We start from the raw sequence: 9,845 nt of genomic DNA, 5'->3' as shown, positions 1-9,845 counted from the left end.
TTGCTGCTAGGTACATACCTGTCAAGTTCCAGGGCTCCATGCCCTTACAAACTGTCGTATTTTCCCTTACAAAATACAAAAAAATCTTACACCATTTTTCTTTAAAAACGCATTTATGTAGTTGAACATGTTATATTGTACATGTGTTTCGTTATATCATTTATATTGTAACATATATATATATATATATATATATATATAATGTTACAGTATATATGATACATTTTGTTGTGAGATACTGAGTTGCTCGACATGAATGAGGTTTATTATAAAAAAAGTTCAAAAATTAAGTAGCTTGGACGTTGGCAGTAGAAGGAAAAAATACATACAAATATAATTAAGTAGAATACAGTGGGACCTCAGTTATCGCGGTTAACGGGGACCAAAACCAACCGCGATAAGTGAAAATCCGCGAAGTAGCGACGCACCTTCAAAAAAAAAACATATATATTTTTTAATTATTTTTTAGACCTGGTTAATGGACACCAAAACCACCCGCAAAAAGTGAAAATCTGCGAAGTAGCGACGCCCCTTCAAAAAAAAAAAAATCTCATCTCATTATCTGCACCGCTTATCCTCATTAGGGTCGCGGGGGGGCTGGAGCCCATCCTAGCCATCTCCGGGCAGTGGGCAGGGGACACCCTGAACTGGTTGCCAGCCAATCGCAGCTGCAAATCACATTAGTGCGCGTTCTTCATCGACGCACGAGCCGAGTGATCCACCGCTAAGAGTCATACAGCTGGTCAATTTTACGTCCGCCCGGGACGATCGGAGACAAATTCACGACAGGGTTTATACTTGCGCCGCACCGTGGGTGCCGTTCGGTCGCTCACGCGAGCGAGCCCCTAACTTGCGGCGCAGGTACTTTCGAGCGCGATAAACGACATCGAGACAGTTACGGGGGTCCCTCGCACGTCCGCCGCCTTTCGCCCGCCAATCGCGGACGGCCGCCTGTCGTCGCGCCGCACTACTGGGGTCGTCGGACGAGCGGGCTACCCCTGTAACCACGCCCGCCGCCTTTTCTCGTGTCGCGCCGTGTGACGCCGCGTCCGCCGAACTTGCTCCATCGCGCGTCCCGGGAGTGACCCCCACCGTCTTTTTTCATTTTCTCCTTTTATACTTCCTTTTTTTCTTAACTTCTTTATACAACATAATAACTCGTAATATAATGCATCAAAGCAAGCCAGCCGTTTGAGAGCCGGCTCTCTTTAATGAGTTGAGCCGAAAAAGACGGTTTTCTAAAGAGAGACGGACTTCCTTTCACTACACAACTACCACATGTAACCCGAGGCGGCATGCACACAGTAGCATCAAACCGCTCGCTTCGTTTGCAACGAAAAAAAAACGATACCAAGATAAAGGCTACCGCGGCGAACTCGTTTGACTTGATTGATTTGCCGTTTCGTGATAGTTGGAGTATACCGGATGATACCCATCATCGACAAATTTAAGTTTTTCCGTACAGATTTCCTTGTACATCGTACACGTCTTAAAATGCATAATAAAGGTACTTTGTACGGCAAAAACGTACAGGTTGACAGGTAGTCAAGTCAAGTCATTTTTATTTGTATAGCCCTTAATCACAAAGAGTCAAAGGGCTTCACTGGTTTTTACACAGACTATTTTTTCAGACTAACATTACACCATCCCCAGATCTGGAACCAACATGAGGGCAAGGAAAAACTCAAAAACCTCAACATGAAAGAGGTGATTTATGATAACAAATTATAGCCTGTCTTTTGAAACTACATTAAAAATCCTACATGGCAACACTAATTAAAGTTTACGATAAATAATAGGCTGACAATAATATGAGGTCACAGTTTTTGCCCGGATAGGAAAAATATACCTGATATTTAGTCACCTGCTGCCACACTAACATATTCAATCAGCTGACACTACTTGTCAGGAAGACTCGAAGCGTTTATGAATAAAAAAAAGTTCATGTTGTAGTAGCAATACCTGGTCTTTATTGTGTCCTGTGCAGGGTTGGGTCGGGTTACTTTAACTGGATTACTTTCAATGACTTTTGGATGACTCCAATACTAAATATGCTAATAAAAGACAAAAGAAACTAAATATGAATAAATTATGACTCACAACACGTGTTAAGCTTTCTCTCTTGGCTTTGATCTCCGGCAAAACGAACATAAAAAGCGACAGAAACAAAATGAAAATAAATCCAAACAGCTTGCCAACATCATTTTTGCCATTCCATGTGTTCCGTTACTCCCCGAGCCTGCACAAAATGTAGTCATTTTATTCATATTTAGTGTATTTTGTCTTTTATTAGCATATTTGGTATTGGAGTCATCCAAAAGTAATTGAAAGTAATCCAGTTAAAGTAACCCTACCCAACCCTGGTCCTGTGCGCAAGGGATGGGAGTGCTTAAGATCAGTTGCATGGTTCAGCATGTGTGCAGGATGTTGTAATTGTATTGGTTTCTGAGTTTTAGTCAGTACAGCACATTAGGTTTTGTTTTTAAAATGTTGTCCCATTTCCCCGGATATGTTAATGCCATTTTAATTAAAATTGACTGCTGCACAAGTTGATTAAGACTGACAGGACACAGTCCGCAATTGAGTGTCTTAATTGCGCAATGTGTTACTTTTCCATACTAGACATTTCCCCACTGATTTTTTTTAATGAAAGAAATAGACATGAATGAGTTCATTTTCATGGCTGTTTGGGCCTATGGCTTTAAATCTTGTCTTACTTGTTCAAAAACAAAGTTTTTACCTTAAATTTGTGCGCATGACCTTTATTCGGAGAACTCTGTCGTCTGAAATTTACTGTACATGAATTTGAATGTTTTCATGTTTCCTGTTCACTTCATGATGTTTAACAATCTTATGAATGTTGAAGCATATTTTGTGTCAATTGACGTTTTTCTGCGACTGATTTTTGTAGTCGTACACCTGATAATAACATGGATTTTGGACAAATCAAATGGGAGACTGTCCATTTTCAATCAAATCCTGTTATTTTTAACCTAACGCTTGGATCGTCTTAACAATTAATACCACGAAGTTCCTCAGGTTCTTCTAAGATTCAGGTTTCTATGAAAAGGAGTCTCCATTTTAAACAAAAATTAATCAAATATTATCATTCTGTCAAATGTTCCCATCTAAAGTTCGATTAAAAACGTGTTTTGATTCTTTTGTGTTATGAAAAAAAACTCAGGCAAAGGATATGTTGTGAGGCTGTGATAAAACCAAAAAATGACTTCCTCCATCTGCTGGGGGGAGAAGGTATGTAAAGGCTGCAGGTGCTCCTCCAGGCCTGTGCAGGAGTCTCCAACCCCTTTTCAAGCCAAGAGATACTTTTTATTACTAATTAGCGCAAAAGGCACCCAGTTTCATATGGCTTTCGAAATTAACCTTACCATATTATTACTATGTTGTTACTATGCTATGAGTAGGTTTTTTGTTGGAAGTAGAGATAAAGACTCAACCACTAAAAATAATTGTACTAGAAGACAACAATGACCTAGCTCTGGTAAACTACTGTAAAAGCCAGACTATAGAGCGCACCTGATTATGATTATAATCCGCACCCACCACTTTATAGGTGATATGCCACTTTAATATTTACACAAGCCACACCTCTGTGCAAGGCGCGTGCGTATGCATTAAAACTTGTGTCATGATCAAAGGTTTATCCCAGTCCATGCTGTTAGTTCCATGATTGTAACATAATAAATAGTAGACATTCTTAGAGCCACAATTGGCGTTATAAATGGAAAATGATACCCGTAATTAACGTATGATGCAGACTTGTAAAGTCCGGGTCCCGTTGAAAGTAATCCAAGGAAACAAAATGTATATTTCCAAAGTTAAGGGTGGGAAAAATAAATATCCACTATTGTCCGCTGCGATAACAGACAGATCTACCGGTAACTCAGCTTTACCCCACTTCCCATCAGCCCGCGTTTGCTCCGCCCCTTCTTTTTGATTTGCTCGTAGAACACATAACAGAATAAATCTCTAAAATAAATACATTACAGTGCGTCCTATCTGAGAGGTAAGATTTGAACCACGAGAGGACGGCTCCTGAGAGACCAATCCATTTTTCCAACCGTTCTAGTAGGATATTGTGGCGCACTGTGTCAAAAGCAGCACTAAGATCCAGTAGCAGCAAAAGTGATGAAGCGCCAGAATCCATTGACATTAGGAGATCATTTGTTACCTTGATCAGAGCTGTCTCAGTAGAGTGGTTAGCCCTGAATCCAGATTGCATGGATTCAAAAAGGTTATTCTCCGATATGAAAGCATTCAGCTGCTGTGCCACTACTCTTTCGAGTACTTTAGAGAGGAAAGGTAGGTTTGACACAGGTCTGTAATTACTTAATATTTCTGGATCAAGGTTGGGTCGTTTCAGTGTGGGTTTAATAACGGCGGACTTAAAAGCTGCTGGAACTACACCTGAGGAGAGTGATGTATTTATAATATTTAGAACTGAAGGCCCAAGGACGCTAAAAAGACTTTTAATAAGTGAACCTGGGAGAGGGTCGAACTGGCAAGTTGTCGGTTTGGCCGCATTCACCACTTGTTTGAGATCATCAAGTGACAGTTCACTAAAACCGGCCATTTTCCCAGGGCAGCCACCCTGTCGTGCATCTGTAAATTTCAGTCCTTTAATACGTGTGGTACTAACAATATCTTTTGCAATTTCTTCCTGTATGCATTGAATCTTCTTAGTGAAGAAGACCATTAAGTCCTGAGCAGAGTGTGTCGAACTGTCTGCGATAGCCTGTTGCCTTGTAAGCGATGCTACAGTGTCAAAAAGGGCTTTGGGGTTGTTCTTTTGAGACGCAATCACCTTCGAAAGGTAGGCCGATTTTGCAGAGGCAAGGGCCGCTTTATACTTTAACAAGCTGTCACACCAGGTTTGATGGAAAACCTCAAGCTTGGTAGCGCGCCATTTTCTCTCCCATTTCCTGCATTCTTTTTTAAGGGCTCTAGTTTCATCAGTAAACCAAGGTGTGCGTCTTTTAGGACGTGATTTTAGTTTTATGGGCGCTATTGAATCCAGCACACTAGTCAGGGTGGTATTGAACTCATTCATGAGTGAGTCAATCGAGCCATTGTATTTAGGAAAGGACGCAACTGCTCCAGGAAGGAGTTCAAAGAGCTCAGAAACTGTGCCAGTGCTTATATTGCGTCCGCTAAATCCCTCAGCTATATTAAGTCTACATTTAGTTAGCACCTCAAATGTCACTAAATAATGATCAGAGATAACAGTAGTACACGGTAGAACCATAATGTTTGAGGTTAAAACTCCTCGAGTCAGAATCAAATCTAGCGTGTTCCCATTTTTATGGGTTGGCAAGTCAACCAGTTGAGTAAAACCAAATGCATCAATTAGAGAACTAAACGCAATAGTAAGTGAACTGTGTGGGGAGTTCATATGAATGTTAAAGTCTCCCATAATTATAATTTTGTCTGCATAGGTTCAGCAAATTCGTCTAAGAAAGTTGTGTATGGCCCAGGTGCACGATAGATAGTTATTACATCAATTGACAATTGAGGGGACCGCATCACAAGAGCCTCAAACGTTTTGTAATTATTAGAGGTACGTGTATTAAATTTGAGCGATTTTTCAGAGATTAGCGCAACACCACCACCTCTTTTCAGCGTGCGTGCTATATGACTACTCTCGTAGTCTGGGGGAGAGGCATAATTTAGCGCCAAGTGCTCATCCGGGCGTAACCACGTTTCACAAAGACCCATACAGTTAAGTTTATAATCCCGAATAATGTTATCAACAAGTAAAGCTTTTGGAGCAAGCGATCTAATATTTAACAGACCAAATTTCAGCTTTGCTGAATCATTTGACTTAGCTGAACTCTTTGTAGTCTTTGTCGAGATCTTCAAAAGCTCCCGGCGTTGTGGCCGCTCGTGAGCGCTGAGTTTAAAGCGTCGGTTGTCCGGCGAGGAATAAATGGTGGAATTAGTTACATCCTCGCGTCCATCCTCGCGTCCATCTTGCTGCTTGGACTTCACACGTTTCACACATCTACCTGCACGGCAACCACGCTTCTTTGTCCTTTCTTTACGGCGCCGTCGGCGACGTTTATTAAGAGGAATAGTTGTCCACAAGGATGCCGGGTCTCTTTGAAGTTCGCTCGGTATATCATGGGCGGTATAAAAAGTGCCCGAAAAATCGAAATTTAGACGCCCACCCAACCGAATAAGTTCGTCCCTACTGTAAGTGTTTTTGGCCACACATGTGTCCAAAAGTGAAAGCAAAAAAGACAAGAGAACGGCAATAAATAGAAGATTAGCTGGAGAGCTAGCCGCGAGCATGTATCCATGCGCAGCCGCCATCTTGAAAGGTCTATGTTAAATACGGTGAAACGACATCTGAGCCCTTTAATGTTACCTGCGGTGTTCCGCAGGGTTCAGTGCTCGGCCCCCTACTTTTCAACATTTACATGCTTCCATTAGGTGATATTATTCGCAAGTACAATATCAGCTTCCACTGCTACGCAGACGACACTCAACTATATCTTCCGTTGGAGGAATCTTCCACACTAAACTGTGGAAATTTGGAGGCCTGTCTCACTGAGATAAAAGAGTGGATGTCACTCAATTTTTTGCGTCTTAACTCTGAAAAGACCGAAATGTTAGTCATTGGTCCTTCTAAATGCCGGGACTTATTCGCAAAAACTGCTGTGAACATTGACAAATGTCACATCACACAGAGTGACTCAGTTAAAAATTTAGGTGTCATATTTGACCCTGATCTATCCTTTGAGATGCATGTAAAGCAAATTACTAGAACTGCCTTCTTCCATCTTCGCAACATTGCTAAAATCCGTTCAATACTGTCTCAGTCTGATGCGGAAACAATAATTCATGCATTTGTTACCTCCCGTCTCGATTACTGCAATGCACTACTCTCCGGTCTCCCGAAGTCCAGAATTAAGTCTCTTCAGCTAGTACAAAATGCCGCAGCGAGACTTTTAACTAGGACAAAAAAGTACGATCACATAACACCGATTTTGGCTAACCTGCATTGGCTCCCAGTTAGCCAAAGATGTGACTTCAAAGTTCTCTTAGTATTGTACAAAATCATACATGGACTTGCTCCCTCTTATCTTTCAGATCTGATTTGCCCCTATGTCCCGGTCCGAAGCCTACGATCTGAGAGTGCTGGTCTTCTGGTGATCCCGAGAGCAAAGAAGTCTTCTGCTGGTTCGAGAGCGTTCTCCATCCGGGCACCGGTGCTGTGGAATGCTCTTCCCCCTGAGATTCGATCTGCAACCTCAGTGGAAATGTTTAAATCTAAACTTAAAACTCACTTCTACTCCATTGCATACGAATAACCTACTCCTCTTGTCGGTTGAAAATAGTTTGTGTAATATAGTGTAACAATCTGTGAAGCCCTTTGAGACTCTTCGTGATTTAGGGCTATACAAATAAAAATGACTTGACTTGACTTGACATTACAAAAATATACAGTTGCAAATACATATTATACATGGTTACACATATTTAAGAAAGCCGGTACACCGAGAGTTTTCAAAGCTTTAATGATAATATAACTTTCATCCCAAACCGTTCCTTTGAAAGGTACCAACACGCTAGTTAGGATCACGCTCGCAATGTATCAAACGTGTTAAATAATAAGCATCCTGTAATTGCGAAATTCACTGTTGATCGTCCTCAACTTCCTCCTCATAACTATCGCCACCAAGGGCGACTTCCTCACTATCGGAACGTACCTTAACTTTACAGACAATGTATGTATAAACTTAGAGGTTGCAGTCTTTCTTGGCGCACATATTCTACTGGTTTTTATCTTACCTTTTATACTCCAACGCCGCTGGTGGCCGTTAGAAAAATTACATAAATCGGCCGCTTCACTCAATAAGCCGCAGGGCTGAACAATTGGGAAAAAAGTAGCGGCTTATGGTTCCGGATATCACGGTATTTTCAGAACAGAGCACCTCAACTGCTCATAGGGGGCACCGTGGTGCCCGCAGGTACCACATTGGAGACACCTGCCCTAGTGGTTACTTGTCGCTACTACACAAAAGACACGCTCGTCTTGCTCTTCATGTGGATTCGTCTCGCGTTTTTATCGCCCTCTCGAGGCCTGGGAAACTTTTATAGAATCTGAATGTTCATTAGAAATATAAAGGGTATTAAAGTGGAACCTCGGTTTTCGAACGCCTCTCAGTTCGAACAAATCAGAGTCCGACCAAAAATTTCGAGAAATTCTTGCTTCGCTGTTCGGTCAAAAAATCGGAGTTCGAACGCCGGTAATGCGTGAGTGCGTACGCTAGGGTGCGATGCTGAATGGCGTACGGGTGTAGATCGCTCTTTTCGTGACCGACTGTTAACGCGTGAGAATGTGCTTCGTTTTGCTTCCGCTTTTAATATAGGTGTACAAAGTGTTTTAGCCCTTTTTTAAATTTTTACACGTTAATGTTAGCGTAATCTTTCGTACGGAAGATTACGATAACGCGAACGTAAGATTAGCCTGGGTTAGCTTTATGTTTACGTTAAACATTCAAGGTAAACATTCAGGGTGTTGGAACGGATTAAAACGATTTACATTATTTTTAATAGGAAAAATGATTTCGGTGATCGAACAAATCGGTTTTCGAACTGGGTTCTGGAACGGATTATGGTCGAGAACCGAGGTTCTACTGTAAATGTTTTCTTTTTTCTAGTTCACTTCATGTAGTAAAGCAATATTTCATGTTGTTTTCTGGCTGTTTTTGTTGTCAATTTTGATGAGTTTCCTACATGACAGTTGTGGTGCAATTGATTTTTGAAATCATATATCTGACTGTGATATTTGTTGTGGAATAATTAAATGTAGAAAAAAATGTTTTATTTTTCACCGTATTGCTTTGACCATCAACTCACGACCAGCTGAAATGGTAATGGTAAATGGTCTGCATTTATATGGCGCTTTTCAAGTCAATGAAGACCTCCCAAAGCGCTTTACAATGTGCTTCACACTTACCCATTCCCACACACACTCACACACCATCCGATGGTTTGTATTATTTTGTTCGTGAACGATTCTTCTACATAAAAAAGGAGTGCAATTTGGAATTTAAAATGGTACTGCATTGTTGTTTTGTCAAATGTTACCAGAATATTTTTTTTTTAAATAATTATGATGTGGAATGAAAATATGAAATGATGAAAAATAGTTGGGCAAAATATGTTTCGGAAAGATGTGTAATATAACGTCTTTACATTGATCTTATTTGCTATTGTATCCCTTGTGTAATATTAAGTGCCTCCTAGTGGTAAAAAAAAAAGACTTTTGTTCAGTTAATAGAAAGCATTGATTTAAATACTAGGCAGGAATACATGAGCTATTATACGATGATAACTTTTATAAAAACTCATAGTTCGAGAAATATGTATTTATTTTACATAGTGGGGCGGCAGTGGCTCAGGAGGTAGAGCGCTCGTCTTGGGATCAAGTTCGAATCCCGGCTCCTCTGTGTTACATGTCGAAGTGTCCTTGGGTAAGAGACTGAACCGCCAATACCCCCAATATGCAGGTTTGCGCCTTACATGGCTGCACGGCCGCTATTGGGAAATGTGAAGCACACTGTAAAGCGCTTTTGGGAAGTCTCGACTTGAAAAGCGCTATAGAAATGCAGATCATTTCATTTCATGTTTGACTCTTGCCTTGCTGCTTGTTGTGGCACTGGTATTCCTTCCCAATAGAGAACATTGCCATTTAGAGGTAAAAAAAATTAAACAGTGGGGCTTTAAAATTGCGTCTCAATAACAATATTTGTTAACATGAGTTATTTCTCTTTATTATCCTAGGATTGAGTTTACAATAAATAAAAAAAACAGTACAA

Source organism: Urocampus carinirostris, chromosome 15 (genome assembly GCF_059441175.1).
Source record: "Urocampus carinirostris isolate Australia breed hairy pipefish chromosome 15, RoL_Ucar_1.0, whole genome shotgun sequence".
Classification (NCBI taxonomy): domain Eukaryota; kingdom Metazoa; phylum Chordata; class Actinopteri; order Syngnathiformes; family Syngnathidae; genus Urocampus; species Urocampus carinirostris.
This window is presented reverse-complemented; position numbering follows the sequence as displayed.